Source organism: Piliocolobus tephrosceles, chromosome 17 (genome assembly GCF_002776525.5).
Source record: "Piliocolobus tephrosceles isolate RC106 chromosome 17, ASM277652v3, whole genome shotgun sequence".
In the NCBI taxonomy this organism is placed as follows: domain Eukaryota; kingdom Metazoa; phylum Chordata; class Mammalia; order Primates; family Cercopithecidae; genus Piliocolobus; species Piliocolobus tephrosceles.
The window spans coordinates 59177399-59195259 of NC_045450.1; the positions used below are offsets into that span (position 1 = coordinate 59177399).

At 42.1% G+C, this 17861-nt stretch overlaps 1 protein-coding gene across 1 annotated transcript in view; it reads right to left on the reverse strand.

The window, feature by feature from the left end:
• Positions 1–17861, reverse strand: part of GLG1 (golgi glycoprotein 1) — a 160151-nt gene that overhangs the window by 59754 nt on the left and 82536 nt on the right. The window lies entirely within an intron of this gene.

Genomic DNA, 17861 nt, shown 5'->3' on the forward strand with positions numbered 1-17861 from the left:
ACGGGCGGACCACCAGGTCAGGAGATCGAGACCATCCTGACTAACACGGTGAAACCCCGTCTCTACTAAAAATACAAAAAAACTAGCCGGGCGAGGTGGCGGGCGCCTGTAGTCCCAGCTACTCGGGAGGCTGAGGCAGGAGAATGGCGTGAACCCGGGAGGTGGAGATTGCAGTGAGCCGAGATCTGGCCACTGCACTCCAGCCTGGGCGACAGAGTGAGAACTCCGTCTCAAAATATATATATATTTTTTTTTTTGTAGAGGGATCTCATTATGTTGCCAGGCTGGTCTTGAACTCCTGGCCTCAAGCAATTCCCCTGCCTTGGCCTCCCAAAGTGCTGGGATTACAAGTGTGAGCCAGTGTGCCCAGCCTCTTCGTTCCCTTAAAACACTTGACACATACACTACAAGGTCTACTTTTTTTTTTTTTTTTTTTTTTTTTTTTGAGACAGAGTTTCCCTCTTATTGCCCAGGCTGGAGTGCAATGGCGTGATCTTGGCTGACCGCAACCTCCACCTCCCGGGTTCAAGCGATTCTCCTGCCTCAGCCTCCCAAGTAGCTGGGATTACAGGCATGCGCCACCATGCCTGGCTAATTTTGTATTTTTAGTAGAGATGGGGTTTCACCATGTTAGTCAGGTTCGTCTTGAACTCCTGACCTCAGGTGATCCACCTGCCTTGGCCTCCCAAAGTGCTGGCATTACAAGAGTGAGTCACTGTGCCCAGCCCATAAGGTCCACTTTATACAACTGTTGTAACACATCTTACACTAGAAAATATCTAAAGCCTATTCTTATTCACAGGTAACGACTAAATATTACTTTATCTTAGAAGCTTCCATAAAAAGATTTTGATAAGTGATCCAATTTCTGAAAAGCAGCAAAAATGAGCCTTTAAATTGTTCAGCTGGAGAGACAGAGCAGAGACTCTGGACGATGTAGAACATGAAGACATATGTATATATGTATTTTTGGAGGTGGATACATTCCTCTCTGACTGCTCTACACTCCAACATGAAAAAATACAGTCATCATTCACTGATTCAGTTAAACATCTGCCTGACAAGGCATTTCACAGATAGGCTATTAGAGGAAACAAGCAAATGTTTACTGAGTACGTACTATGTTCCAGACACAGTGTTAGGTACTGGTGGATAAAACATAGGGAGAAGGACAAAGACTGTCCAGTGGTAGCAACAGTCAGTGGCAGGGCATATGATCAAGGAATTGGCTAATAGCATCACTGGGTACCATAGCAGTATTGGGGTGGAGTACTCCCGATACTGGGGATTGATGTGGAGTTTGGTCAGGGAAGATTTACCATAGAAAATGCTAAGATGAAACCTGAAAGGCTAGCAGCAGTTAGCCAGATTCAAGAGTAGGGAGAAGACTTTTTTTGGCAGATGACACCGCATCCCTGCAAGCAAGGGGTGGAGGGAACCGGAAGTCCAATGGAGGACTGATCCAGTAGCCGCAAGCCAGGCCAGATCAGAAAGCCTTTGTAAGCCATGGCTGAACTTCAACCCAAGAATAACGGGAAGTCGCAGAAGATAAAGTAGGGGATGACACGATCAGATCTGCTTTTTAGAAGGAGGACAGAGGCACATAAAAAGTACATTAGGAATGACATGAAAGCAAGCAGTTAATTCTGTACGAGTGCTGAGGAAGATCTGAAGAAAATACAAAGGATGGGTAGGATTTCTTCTCCTTCCTCCTCAAAAACAAAAACATGAGTAAAAGCTCTATCTCTCAGCTACCATCAATAAGTGAGTTTTTAGGCCGGCGTGGTGGCTCACGCCTGTAATGGCAGCCCTTTGGGAGGCCAAGGTGGGTGGATTACCTAAGGTCAGGAGTTCAAGACTGGCCTAGCTAACATGGCAAAACCCAGTCTCTACTAAAAACACAAAAATTAGCCAGGCATAGTGGTGCACGCCTGTAATCCCAGCTACTCTGGAGGCTGAGGCAGAAGAATAACTTGAACCTTAAAAAAAAAAAAAAAGCTTTCTGGTATCTCAAAAACTTAGGACAAACAGTAACAAAATCCAGAAAAATTAAAACTACAAGCAGAGTATTTCCTTACTTTATCTAATGCAAAGTCAGATGTCCTACAATTGAGCTAGAAATAGATTTTCTGCCAACAGACGTTTAGATAACCATTTAAATTTTTTGAATGTCTTTACCTTTTATTTTGAAAACTTACTTGTTCTGACAGGCATAAATTTCCTTATGAACAAGTCTCTTCCCTAATAACCATGACAGTATTGTCAAATGCTAAACATTTTACTGTATCTCATCTTTTTTTGTTCATTTCAAATTGAGATAAAATTCATATACCATAAAATTTACCTCTCTAAAGTGTACAATTTTGTGGTTTTTTACTATATTCACAAGGATGGACAACAACCATCATTGCCTAATTATAAAACATTATCACCTCAAACAGAAACCCATACCCATTCTGTCACACCTTATCCTCTCTACCCTCATCTTCTGGCAACCATTAATCTACTTTCTGGTCTTTTATTTCTTTTTTTTTTTTTTCCCAGACAGAGTCTTGCTCTGTCACCCAGGCTGGAGTGCAGTGGTGCGATCTCAACTCACTGAAGCCTCCGCCTGGGTGACAGAATGAGAATCCATCTCAAAAAAGAAAACTTTATTTTTGCCCAGGCTGGAGTACAGTGGCGTCATCTCGGCTCACTGCAACCTCTGCCTCCTGGGTTCAAGCGATTCTCCTGTCTCAGTTTCTCTACTAGCTGGGATTACAGATGTGTGCCACCACGCCCGGCTACAGTTTTGTATTTTTAGTAGAGACAGGATTTTACCATGTTGGCCAGGATGGTCTCGATTTCCTGACCTTGTGATCTGCTGGCCTCAGCCTCCCAAAGTGCTGGGATTACAGGCGTGAGCCACTGCGCCTGGCCTCAAATCTTAAGATATTCATCCATGAATATCTATCTGTTCACCCATCCCAAACGTAATGAGTAGCTACTACAATCTGGACATTCTTCTAGGTAATGGGGATGAGAAAGGTGAAGGAAGGAAAAAAAAAGGCCACTGTCCCAGCACTTCAAGAAGCTCAACCACAGTAGGACAAAAGAAGGAAGAGTCAGGTTGGAAAGAAAATAAACAATAAAAATATAGTGTGATAAATGTGATTAATAAGCATGCAGGAGATGTCACAGAATACAAATGAAGAACACATTTCAGTGAGTGGTAAGAGGAGGGACAGGGAGTCTTGGTAGCAGTCCATTCATCCTGGGCTTGATCCTCAGGGATAAGAAGCAATTTGGTCAGATGAACTGATGGAGATTGGGCTTCTAAGTGTACAAAGGTAGAAAGGACACAGCGAGTAAATGATAACGTATGCAAACAGAGTTCAGAATAGCTGGAGTTGAAGGTATGAAAGATGAGATGGGGCGCAGGGGTCAGATCACATTGAATACCACAGTTCATATTAAAGGTTTTGAATCTTATCTTAAAGGAAATGGAAGGTTAATGGATAATTTTAACCAAACAATTCAAAAGATCACATCTGATTATGCTGGAGAAGGGCAGGATTTAAGGAGGTTAGTAAACCAAGAGGGAAGAACTTATTTGAATGAAAAAAGATGGGATATACTTGAGATATTTAGAATAAAGTAATTACAGGATTAGGGTGTGGGCTAGAGTGTGAAGGGAAATGTTTCCTTCAGTCAAGCTCTTTCAAAATATAGTCAGTCTACTGGCAGACACCTCCCAGTAGGGGCCGACAGACACCTCATACAGGCAGGTGCCCCTCTGGGACGAAGCTTCCAGAGGAAGAATCAGGCAGCAATATTTGCTGTTCTGTAGCCTTTGCTGGTGATACCCAGGCAAACAGGGTCTGGAGTGGACTTCCAGAAAATCCCAACAGACCTGCAGCTGAGGGGCCTGTTAGAAGGAAAACTAGCAAACAGAAAGGAATAGCATCAACATCATCAACAAAAAGGACATCTGCACCAAAACCCCATGTGTAGGTCACCAATATCAAAGAATAAAGGTAGATTAAACCACAAAGATGGAGTGAAAACAGAGCAGAAAGGCTGAAAATTCCAAAAACCAGAATGCCTCTTCTCCTCCAAGGGAACACAACTCCTCACCTGCAAGTAAACAAAACTGGATGGAGAATGAATTTGACAAGTTGACAGAAGTAGGCTTCAGAAGGTTGGTAATAACAAACTTCTCCAAGCTAAAGGAGCATGTTCTAACCCATCAAAAGGAAGCTAAAAACCTTGAAAAAAGGTTAGACAGATAGCTAACTAGAATAACCAGTGTACAGAAGAGTTTAAATGACCTGATGGAGTTGAAAACCATAGTATGAGAACTTGGTGAAGCATACACAAGCTTCAATAGCCGATTCGATCAAGCAGAAGAAAGGATATCAGTTATTGAAGATCAAATTAATGAAATAAAGCGAGAAGACAAGATTAGAGAAAAAAGAGAGAAAAGAAACAAACAAAGCCTCCAACAAATACGGGACTATGTGAAATGACCAAATCTACGTTTGATTGGTGTATCCGAAAGTGACAGGGAGAATGGAACCAAGTTGGAAAACAATCTGCAGGATATTATCCAGGAGAACTTCCCCAACCTAACAAGGCAGGCAATATTCAAATTCAGGAAATACAGAGAACACCACAAAGATACTCCTCAAGAAGAGCAACCCCAAGACAAAATTATCAGATTCACCAAGGCTGAAATGTAGGCAAAAATGTTAAGGGCAGTCAGAGAGAAAGGTGGAGTTACCCACAAAGGGAAGCCCATCAGACTAACAGTGGATCTCTCTACAGAAACGGAGTCTTGCTCTGTCACCCAGGCTGGAGTGCAGTGGCCGGATCTCAGCTCACTGCAAGCTCCGCCTCCCGGGTTCACGCCATTCTCCTGCCTCAGCCTCCTGAGCAGCTGGGACCACAAGTGCCCGCCACCTCGCCCGGCTAGTTTTTTTTTTTAGTAGAGACGGAGTTTCACCGTGTTAGCCAGGATGGTCTCGATCTCCTGACCTCGTGATCCGCCCGTCTCCGCCTCCCAAAGTGCTGGGATTACAGGCTTGAGCCACCGCGCCCGGCCCATTCAACATTCTTAAAGAAAAGAATTTTCAACCCAGAATTTCATATCCAGCCAAACTAAGCTTCGTAAGTGAAGGAGAAATAAAATCCTTTACAGACAAGCAAAATGCTGAGAAATTTTGTCACCATCAGGCCTGCCTTACAAGAACTCCTGAAGGAAGCACTAAACATGGAAAGGAACAACCAGTACCAGCCACTGCAAAAACAAGCCAAATTGTAAAGACATCGACGCTATGAAGGAACTGCATCAATAAGGGCAAAATAGCCAGCTAACATCATAATGACTGGATCAAATTCACACATAACAATATTAGCCTTAAATATAAATGGCCTAAATGCCCCAGTTAAAGTACACAAACTGGCAAACTGGATATTGGATAGAGTCAAGACCCATCAGTGTGCTGTATTCAGGAGACCCATCTCACATGCAAAGACACACATAGGCTCAAAATAATGGGATGGAGGAAGATCTACCAAGCAAACGGAAAGCAAAAAAAGAGGAGGGCTTGCAATCCCGGTCTCTGATAAAACAGACTTTAAACCAACAAAGATCAAAAGAGACAAAGGGCCGGGCGCGGTGGCTCAAGCCTGTAATCCCAGCACTTTGGGAGGCCGAGACGGGCGGATCACGAGGTCAGGAGATCGAGACCCTCCTGGCTAACACGGTGAAACCCCGTCTCTACTAAAAATACAAAAAATTAGCCGGGCGAGGTGGTGGGCGCCTGTGGTCCCAGCCACTCGGGAGGCTGAGGCAGGAGAATGGCGTGAACCCAGGAGGCAGAGGTTGCGGTGAGCTGAGATCCGGCCACTGCACTCTAGCCTGGGCGACAGAGCAAGACTCCGTCTCAAAAAAAAAAAAAAAAAAAAAAAGAGACAAAGAAGGCCATTACATAATGCTAAAGGGATCAATTCAACAAGAAGATCTAACTATCCTAAATATATATGCGCCCAATATAGGAGGACCCCCAGATTCATAAAGCAAGCCCTTAGAGACCTACAAAGAGACTTAGACTGCCACACAATAATAACGGGAGACTTTAACACCCTGCTGTCAATATTAGACAGATCAACGAGACAGAAAATTAACAAGGATATCCAGGACTTGAACTCAACTCTGGACCAAGCAGATGTCTAACAGACATTTACAGAACTCTCCACTCCAAATCAATAGAATATACATTCTTCTCAGCGCCACATTGTACTTATTCTAAAATTGACCACATAATTGGAAGTAAAACACTCCTCAGCAAATGTAAAAGAACAGAAATAACAACAAACTGTCTCTCAGACCACAGTGCAATAAATTAGAACTCAGGATTAAAATCTCACTCAAAACTACACAACTACATGGAAACTGAACAACCTGCTCCTGAATGACTACTGGGTAAATAATGAAATGAAAGCAGAAATAAAGATGTTCTTTGAAACCAGTAAGAACAAAGACACAACGTACCAGAATCTCTGGGATACATTTAAAGCAGTGTGTAGAGGGAAATTTATAGCGCTAAATACCCACAAGAGAAAGCAGGTGAGATCTAAAATCAACACCCTAACATCACAATTAAAAGAACTAGAGAAGCAAGAGCAAACTAATTCAAAAGCTAGCAAAAAACAAGAAATAACTAAGATGAGAGCAGAACTGAAGGAGATAGACACAAAAAACCCTTAAAAAAAAAAAAAAAAATCAATGAATCCAGGAGCTGTTTTTTGAAAAGATTAACAAAATAGATAGACCACTAGCAAGACTAATAGAGAAGAATCCAATAGACGCAATAAAAAATAATAAAGGGGATATCACCACCGATCCCACAGAAATACAAACTACCATCAGAGAATACTATAAACACCTCTATGCAAATAAACTAGAAAACCTAGAAGAAATGGATACATACACCCTCCCAAGACTAAACCAGGAAGAAGTTGAATCTCTGAATAGACCAATAACAGGTTGTGAAATTGAGGCAATAATTAATAGCATAACAACCAAAAAAAGTCCAGGACCAGACAGATTCACAGCCAAATTCTACCAGAGGTACAAAGAAGAGCTGGTACTAGTCCTTCTGAAACTATTCCGATCAATAAAAAAGACAGAATCCTCCCTAACTCATTTTATGAGGCCATCATCATCCTGATACCAAAGCCTGGCAAGGACACAACAACAAAATAGAATTTTAGACCAATATCCCTGATGAACATCGATGCGAAAATCCTCAATGAAATACTGGCAAACCGAATCCAGCAGCACATCAAAAAGTTTATCCACTATGATCAAGTCGGCTTCATCCCTCGGACGCAAGGCTGGTTCAACATATGCAAATCAATAAATGTAATCCATCACCTAAACAGAACCAACGACAAAAACCACATGATTATCTCAACAGATGCAGAAAAGGCCTTTGACAAAATTCAACAGCCTTTCACGCTAAAAACTCTCAATAAACTAGGTTTTGATGCAACGTATCTCAACATAATAAGAGTTATTTATGACAAACCCACAGACAATATCATACTGAATGGGCAAAAACTGGAAGCATTCCCTTTGAAAACTGGCACAACACAAGGATGCCCTCTCTCACCACTCCTATTCAACATAGTATTGGAAGTTGAGACCAGGGCAATCAGGAAAGAGAAAGCAAAAAAGGGTATTCAAATAGGAAGAAAGGAAGTCAAATTGTCCCTGTTTGCAGATGACATGACTGTATATTTAGAAAACCCCATAGTCTCAGCCCAAAATCTCCTTAAGCTGATAAGCAACTTCAGGAAAGTCTCAGGATACGAAACCAATGTGCAAAAATCACAAGCATTCCTATACAGCAATAAAAGACAGCCAAATCATGAGTGAACTCCCATTGACAACTGCTACTAAGAGAATAAAATACCTAGGAACACAATTTACGAGGGATATGAAGGACCTCTTCAAGGAGAACTATAAACCACTGCTCAACAAAATAAAAGAGGACACAAACAAATGGAAAAACACTCCATGCTCATGGATAGGAAGAATCAATATTGTGAAAATGGCCTTACTGTTCAAAGTAATTTATAGATTCAATGCCATCCCCATCAAGCTACCACTGACTTTCTTCACAGAATTGGAAAAAATGACTTTAAACTTCATATGGAACCAAAAAAGAGCCTGCATACCCAAGATAATCCTGGGCAAGAAGCACAAAGCTGGAGGTATCAAGCTACCTGACTTCACACTATACTACAAGGCTAAAGTAACCAAAACAGCATGGTACTGGTACCAAAACAGATATATAGGCCAATGGAACAGAATGGACTCCTCAAAAATAACATCACACATCTACCACCTTCTGATCTTTGACAAACCTGACACACACAAGCAATGGGGAAAAGATTCCCTATTTAATAAATGGTGTTGGGAAAACTGGCTAGCCATATGCAGAAAATGGAAACTGGACCCCTTCCTTACACCTTATACAAAAATCAACTCAAGATGGATCAAAGCCTTAATTAAACATAAGACCTAGGACCATAAAAATCCTAGAAGAAAACCTGGGCAATACCATTCAGGACATAGGCATGGGCAAAGACTTCATGTCTAAAACACCAAAAGCAATGGCAACAAAAGCCAAAATTAACAAATGGGATCTAATAAAACTAAAGAGCTTCTGCACAGCAAAAGAAACTATCATCAGAGTGAACAGGCAACCTACAGAATGGGAGAAAATTTTTGCAATCTATCCATCTGACAAAGGGCAAATATCTAGAATCTACAAAGAACTTAAACAAATTTACAAGAAAAAAGCAAACAACCCCATCAAAAAATGGGCAAAGGATACGAACAGACACTTGTCAAAAGAAGACATTTATGTAGCCAACAGACATATGAAAAAATGCTCATCATCACTGGTCATTAGAGAAATGCAAATCAAAACCACAATGAGATACCATCTCATGCCAGTTAGAATGGCAATCATTAAAAAGTCAGGAAACGGCCGGGCGCGGTGGCTCAAGCCTGTAATCCCAGCACTTTGGGAGGCCGAGGCGGGCGGATCACAAGGTCAGGAGATCAAGACCATCCTGGCTAACACAGTGAAACCCCGTCTCTACTAAGAAATACAAAAAACTAGCCGGGCCAGGTGGCGGGCGCCTGTAGTCCCAGCTACTTGGGAGGCTGAGGCAGGAGAATGGCGTAAACCCGGGAGGCGGAGCTTGCAGTGAGCTGAGATCCGGCCACTGCACTCCAGCCTGGGCAACAGAGCGAGACTCCGTCTCAAAAAAAAAAAAAAAAAAAAAAAAGTCAGGAAACAACAGATGCTGGAAAGGTTGTGGAAAAATAGCAACGCTTTTACACTGTTGGTGGGAGTGTAAATTAGTTCAACCATTGTGGAAAACAGTGTGACGATTCCTCAAGGATCTAGATCGCACCACTGCACTTCAGCCTGGGCAACAAGAGCGAAGCTCCACCTCAAACAACGAACATGCATGAGTCGTAAATGTTTGGAAGAGCTGCATGCCAGAAATATCTTTATATTACTTTGACTGGATATCATTTCTCGGCAAGCACTGGTCCACTGTCTTCCAGCTTCTAGGAAAGCTGATGAGAAGTATATTACTCAAATTGCCACTACTCTGACTTTGACCTAGGTTTTTTTTCCCTCTGAAAGCTTGAAGGTTATGTTGTTTATTCCCAGGATTGTGAAATTTCACTGACAGGCAGCAGTGAGCAAAAGGGGCAGAAGCCTTTAAAGAGTTTACATTCTATGAAGGAGATAAAGATAAGGTGCAAATAATCAAGTAAACGTGTCAGGTGATAAGCTAGGGCAAGGTGAATTGAAAGTAGGGGAACGGGGTGCTATTTTCCATAAGAGAGCAAGACGGCCGGGCGCGGTGGTTCAAGCCTGTAATCTCAGCACTTTGGGAGGCCGAGACGGGCGGATCACTAGGTCAGGAGATCAAGACCATCCTGACTAACACGGTGAAACCCCGTCTCTGCTAAAAAATACAAAAAACTAGCCGGGCGAGGTGGCGGGCGCCTGTAGTCCCAGCTACTCTGGAGGCTGAGGCAGGAGAATGGCGTAAACCCAGGAGTCGGAGCTTGCAGTGAGATGAGATCCGGCCACTGCACTCCAGCCTGGGCGACAAAGTGGGACTCCATCTCAAAAAAAAAAAAAAAAAAAGAGAGAGAGAGCAAGACAAGAAGATGAATAGCCACAGAAGGTGAATGTTCCATGCAGAAAGAATAGCAAATGCAAAAGTCCCGAGTCAGTAACATTTTCTGAGTATCTGAAGAATAGCAAGGAGGCCACTGTGGCTTAAGTAGAGTTGGCAAGGGGCAACAGTGGTAGAAGAGATCAGAGAGCTGGTATTTGCATGCTTTGCAGGGCACAAAGATTTGGGAGTTTCATCGGTGAGAAAAAAATTTTAGGGGTTTTTGGACAGAGCAGTAATATGAATTGACATGTTAGAGAGATCATTCCAGCCGAAACATGGAGTATAGACTAAGCAGGAGGGAGACTGCTTAGGAGGCCAACACAGAAGTGCTGGAGAGAAGTGATGACTTGGATCAGGGCAATACCAGTGAAAATGGCCAAATTCAGGATATATTCAAGGAGCAGCCAGAAGGTTACTAATGGATTGAATGTGAAGTGTAAGAGGAGAAGAAGAATCAAGGTTTCTGATTGGAGCAACCAGAAGAATAGAGAAGCCACTAGCGGAGATGGGGAAGATTACCGGAAGAGAAGGTTGAGGGGCAGAAAATCAACAGTTTCGTTCTGGAAATAACTATTAGACAAAGTAGAAATGTGGAATCAGCAGCTAAAGTCTGAGGTTCTATGGAAAGGTCTGGGCTGAAAAAAAGACAATAACAACAAATTGCCAGGAGGGCAGCATTAACTGTTCCTCCTCATTGTGAGTCCTGGCAGGAGTTCATGAAGCCATCTGGAGGCATTTTCTCCCCATGGCAGTTGTGACTATTGTCTAGTCACAGGGGCATGGAAAGGAGGTGCCTTGGCTCAGAAGCCTTAGGCCCCATGGGAACCAATATCCTTTGTAATAACCCTCTCGCGATCTCGGCTCACTGCAAGCTCTGCCTCCCGGGTTCACGCCATTCTCCTATCTCAGCCTCCCAAGTAGCTGGGACTACAGGTGCCTGCTACCACGCCTGGCTAATTTTTTTTTTTTTTTTTTTTTTTTTTTTTTTGAGACGGAGTCTCACTCTGTCACCCAGGCTGGAGTGCAGTGGCCGGATCTCAGCTCACTGCAAGCTCCGCCTGCCGGGTTTACGCCATTCTCCTGCCTCAGCCTCCAGAGTAGCTGGGACTACAGGCGCCAGCCACCTCGCCCGGCTAGTTTTTTGTATTTTTTTAGTAGAGACGGGGTTTCACCGTGTTAGCCAGGATGCTCTCAATCTCCTGACCTAGTGATCCGCCCGTCTCGGCCTCCCAAAGTGCTGGGATTACAGGCTTGAGCCACCGCGCCCAGCTGTAATTTCTTTACATATTCTGGATACACTGTCAGATGTATGTATTATCAATTTTTTTCCTTCTCTATGGCTTGCCTATTCATACTGCTAATAGTGTATGCTTGTTTGTTTATTTATTTGAGACAGGACCTCGCTTTGTCACCCAGCCTGGAGTGCAGTGGTACACACATGGCTCACTGTAGCCTGAACCTCCTCGGCTCAAGCTATCTTCTTGCCTGAATATCCAAAGTAGCTGGGACCACAGGCCTGCATCACCATGCCCAGCTAATTTTTCATACTTTTTGTAGAGACAGAGTTTTGCCATGTTGCTCAGGCTGGTCTCAAACTCTGGGCTCAAGCAGTCCTCTTACTCTGGCCTCCCAAAGTGTTGGGATTACAGGTCAGAGCCACTGCACCCAGTAATACTGTCTTCAATAAAACAAAATTTTAAGTAACCCAATTATCAGTCTTTTTTGCTTTATACTTAGTGCTTTTTGTTCCCCATTTAAGAAATCTTTTTTTTTTTTTTTAATTTTTGGGTACATAGTAGGTGGATATATTTATGGAGTACATGAGATACTTTAAAAGAGGCATACAACCATTTAAGAAATCTTTTTCAATCTCCAAGTCACAAATATATTTTACTGTTTAGAAATTTTACTGTTTGGCTGGGCGCGGTGGCTCAAGCCTGTAATCCCAGCACTTTGGGAGGCCCAGACGGGCGGATCACAAGGTCAGGAGATCGAGACCATCCTGGCTAACACGGTGAAACCCCGTCTCTACCAAAAAATACAAAAAACTAGTTGGGCGAGGTGGCGGGCGCCTGTAGTCCCAGCTACACGGGAGGCTGAGGCAGGAGAATGGCGTAAACCCGGGAGGCGGAGCTTGCAGTGAGCTGAGATCCGGCCACTGCACTCCAGCTCGGGCCACAGAGCAAGACTCTGTCTCAAAAAAAAAAAAAAAAAAAAGAAATTTTACTGTTTTACTTTTCACATTTGGACCTGCAGGGCATTCAGAATGGATTTTCCAAGAATGGCATATGGTAAGGGTTAAGATTCTTTATTCAAATATCCATTTATGTATGAGTCTGCTTCTATCACACTGCCTTAATTACCATTGCTTTACATTAACTCTTCCATCAGGTAGTAAAGTCTCTCTGTTTGGTTCTTCAAGATTGCTTTGGCTGTTACGGGTACTCTGTGTTTCCACATACATTTTAAAATCACTTGGCTGTTTTGATAACAATAAATACGGGATTGCACAGAATCTATGCAGTCAATGTAATGAGCATTCACATTTTTATAACACCAGGTCTCCTAACTCATGAGCACAACTGCTCGTTTATTTACCTAGGCCTTCAAATTTCTCTTAATAATATTTTACAGTTATCTGCAGAGCAGTCTTACACATTTTTGTTAGATTTATTCTTAAGTATTTGATGCTTTATATATTACTTTAGAAGAATATTAATTTTTAATACATTTTAAAAATTGGCTTGCTAATAATATATAAAAGTACAATTAAATTTTATATACCGACCTTCTATCAAGAGACTTTACTAAGTTCATCTATTAATTATGTGTTAGTCCATTTATAAATTCTTTTTGATTTTCTACTTATATAATCACATCATCTGTAAATAATGACAGTTTATGATTCTGCTGATAGTGCATTTTAAAAAATAATAGGCCAGGCACGGTGGTTCACACCTGTAATCCCAGCACTTTGGGAGGCTGAGGCGGTTGCATCACCTGAGGTCAGGAGTTCGAGACCAGCCTGGCCAAACATGGTGAAACCCCATCTCTACTAAAACCACAAAAACTAGTCAGGTGTGGTATGTGCCTGTAATCCCAGCTACTCAGGAGGCTGAGGCAGGAGAATTGCTTGAACCCAGGAGGTGGAGGTTGCAGTGAGCCGAGATAGAGCCACTGCACTCCAGCCTGGGTGACAGAGTGAGACTCCATCTCAAAACAAAAAAAAAGAATAAACAAACAATAAAAATGACAGCTTAATTTTTTCCTTTTAAATTATTACCTGTTTTCTTTTTTCTTGCCTTACTGCACTGGCTAGGACCTCTGTGATAATAAGTAACTGTGGCTTGTTGCCAATCTTGTGTAGAAAGCTGTTAATATTTCGCCATGAAGTATGATGCTTGCTGTAGGCCTTTTAATAGCCACGTTTTATCAGATTAAATAAACTCCCTTCTAGGGTGGGTGTTAAAATTGGAAATTTGAACGCTGATTGGATATTTGATGATGTTAAAGAATTATGATATTTTAAGATATGACAATGGTACTATGGTCTTGTTTTTTTAAAAGTCCTTATCCTTTAGATTATTTACTGAAATATTAACAGATGACATGATGTGATGTCTGGGTTATGCTTCAAATGAATATAAAAGGGCAGGTGCATAAGGATATAAACAACACAGTATCAATCTGAATTAATATTTGAAGCTGTATGGTGAATCCACGGGGGTTGGTTATACAACTCTGTTGAGATAGAATTTATATTGTAAAATTCACCCTTCCAGAGTACAACTCAGAGGTTATGGTTGTATAATCATTACCACTAATTGCAGAATATTTCCCCAAAAGAAACTCTGTATCTATTACCAGTCACTTCCCATTCCCCACTTCTCTGATTTCCCGGAAACCACTCATCTTCTTTCTGTCTTTGTGTCCTTTTTGTAATCTTTTGAGTCCAGTTATTGAGGTTCATCCATGTTATTATATATTATATAGCAGCATATATTAGTACTTCAATTTTTTTGCAAAGTGATATTTCACTGTATGGCTATATCACATTTTATTTATCCATTAACCAGTTAATAGGCATTTGGGCTGTTTCCACTTTTGAGCTTTAACTAATAATGCTGCTATGAACACTTATATACACATTTTTGTGTGAAAATGTGTTAACTTTCTTGGGTATACATCTAACAGTGGAACTCATGGGTCATATAGTAACTCTTTAATTTTCTGAAGAACTGCTAATCTGTCTTCCACAGTGGCTGCACTATTTCACATTCTACCAGCAATTTCTCTAGACCCACACTAACATTTGTTAATTGTCCACCTTTTTTATTACACCCATCCTTCCTAATGAGTGTGAAGTAGTATCTCATTGTGGTTGGGATACGCATTTCCTTTTTTGGTTTGTTTTTTAAAGAGACGTGGTCTCACTCTGTTGCCAAGGCTGTGGCATGATCATATCACCATGCCTGGTTACAGTTTTTAAATTCTTCTTTGTAGAGACGGGGGTCTCTGTATGTTGCCCAGGTTGGTCTTGAACTCCTGGCCTCAAACTATCCTCCAGTATTAACTTTCCAAACTACTGGGATTAAAGGTATGCCACTCCACCCAGCCTGCATTTCCTTAATGACAATGATGTTGAGCATCTTTTCATGTGTAACTGGCTATCTGCATATTTTCTTCTGAGAAATGCCTATTCAAATCGATTGCCCATTTTAAAATTTGCTTTTTATTCTAGAGTTGGAAGTTTTTTTGTATGATCTCAATACTAGACCCTTAAACAGGTATATGATTTGTAAATATTTTCTCTCATTGTATAGGTTGCCATTCAACTTTCTTGGTAGCGTCTGATGCACAAAAGTTTTTAACTGTGATGAAATTCAAGTTATCTGGTCAGGCGCAGTGGCTCATGCCTGTAATTCCTGCACTTTGGGAGGCTGAGGCAGGCAGATCACTTGAGACCAGGAGATGAAGACCAGCCTGGGCCACAAAGCAAGACCCCCATATCTCTACAAAATAGAGACAGAGCAAGACTCCATCTCAAAAATAAATAAATAGACGTTATTCAGGTTGGTCAGACACCCAAACAATTTTCAGAGACAGAAGTATCAATTGAAAAATGAAAACAGTATATAAGTAACAAACAACAATTTTCAAGTAAAATATAACTTGTACATAAAATATAACACAATGGAAGTTCACTGTACTCTCCAAAGGAGAGAGAGAAGACTTGAGAGTTGGTGATGGTTGGTAAAGGCAGGGTATTAGGGAATCATTCTCTGGAAAGTAATGTAAAATCAGATGATTGACTATGAGGCAGGCATTCATTGTCAGTGCGAAGACATATTTTATGATAATTATTTTCCTTAGAACTTTGGCACTTAGAAAAAACTCCTGATGTGGAAAGATTCATGACATTACCTGTAGAAGAATCTTTGAGATTTAAAAAAATACACTTTGGGCTAAGTACAGCAGCTTACACCTGTAGTCCTAACACTTTGGGAGGCCGAGAAGATCGGATCGCTTGAGCCCAGGAGTTAGATGTCAGCCTGGGCAACATGGTGAAACCCCGTCTCTATAAAAAATACAAAAATTGGCAGGGCATGATGGTGTGCATCTGTAGTCCCAGCTACTCAGGAGGCTGAGGTGGGAGGATCACTTGAGTCCGGAAGGTTAAGGCTGGAGTGAGCCATGATCACACAACTACACTTCAGCCTGTGTGACAGACCTAGACCTTGTCTCAAAAAGCAAAACAAAACCAACACCAAAGACCACTTTTTGACGTGGAGAAATACTGTATGTGCAACACACCCTGAAGAGGAACAGAAGATGCTACTTAAGGGCCAGGCACAGTGGCTCAAGCCTGTAATCCCAGCACTTTGGGAGGCCGAGACGGGCGGATCACGAGGTCAGGAGATCGAGACCATCCTGGCTAACATGGTGAAACTCCATCTCTACTAAAAAATACAAAAAAAACTAGCCGGGCGAGGTGGCGGGCGCCTGTTGTCCCAGCTACTTGGGAGGCTGACATAGGAGAATGGCATAAACCCGGGAAGCGGAGCTTGCAGTGAGCTGAGATCTGATCATTGCACTCCAGCCTGGGTGACAGAGTGAGACTGCATCTCAAAAGAAAAAAAAAAAAAAAAAAGAAGATGCTACTTGATCACTCCCTGCTATCACTCCTTTAGCACTCCTAACTATGAGGTAGAATTCAAATTTGTTCCATGTGATAGTCTGACTAGTGCTGAATAAGTCGCTACATGCAAATGTGCCTAAAACAATGATGTCTCAGGGAATATTCTGTGTTTTGGGTAAAGTGCTAACAACTTGTAAGAGTCATGATGGCTAAATACCATTAACTGAACAATCATTATGTGAAACAAATCTGTATCCCGATTATACATCCTTAACTTGGTCACAGTCCAAATTGAATTGATATTATGCTACCTCATATACAATGTAAGAATATTCCAAAGTAAAATTATATTTTTATTCCTACCCATCCTTTGTGCTACTGTTGTCATATATTTTATTCTACATGTTATAATCTGAAAGTATATTGTTATTGCTTTGGCTTAAGTCAGTTCTCTTTTTTTTTTTCCTTTGAGACGGAGTTTCACTCTTTTTGCCCAGGCTGGATTGCAATGGTGCTATCTAGGCTTACTGCAACTTCCACCTCCCAGGTTCAAGTGATTCTCATGCCTCAGCCTCCCAAGTAGCTGGGATTACAGGTGCGCACTACCACATCCGGCTAATTTTTATATTTTTAGTGGAGATGGGGTTTCACCATGTTGGCCAGGCTGGTCTCAAACTCCTGACCTCAGGTGATCCTCCCATCTCGGCCCCCCAAAGTGCTGGGATTACAGGCGTGAGCCACTGCACCTGGCCAAGTCAGTTCTCTTAAAGAATGAAAGAATAATAGTCATATTTATCAATTATTTTTCTCTTCTAGTGCTCATATTTCTATGCTTCAATTTATGATCCTTTCAGCTTCGAGAATTTAGGGTTTCTCACAGCATGCAAATGTGGGAGAAGAATATTCTCAGCTTTAGATTGTCTGGTAACACCTATTTTATTTTTATTTTTTATGAGACAGAATCTTGCTCTGTTGCCCAGGCTGGAGTGCAGTGACGCAATCTCAGCTCACTGCAAGCTCTGCCTCCTGGGTTCACACCATTCTCCTGCCTCAGCCTCCCAAGTAGCTGGGACTAGAGGCACCTGCCGCCACACCCGGCTAATGTTTTTTTATGTTTAGTAGAGACGGGGTTTCACCATATTAGCCAGGATGGTCTCGATCTCTTGACCTCGTTATCCACCTGCCTCTGCCTCCCAGAGTGCTGGGATTACAGGCGTGAGCCATTGCGTCCGGCCAGTTGTCTTAAAGAATGAAAGAATAGGCCGGGCACGGTGGCTCAAGCCTGTAATCCCAGCACTTTGGGAGGCCGAGACGGGCGGATCACGAGGTCAGGAGATTGAGACCATCCTGGCTAACGCGGTGAAACCCCGTCTCTACTAAAAATACAAAAAAAAACTAGCCGGGTGAGGTGGCGGGCGCCTGTAGTCCCAGCTACTCGGGAGGCTGAGGCAGGAGAATG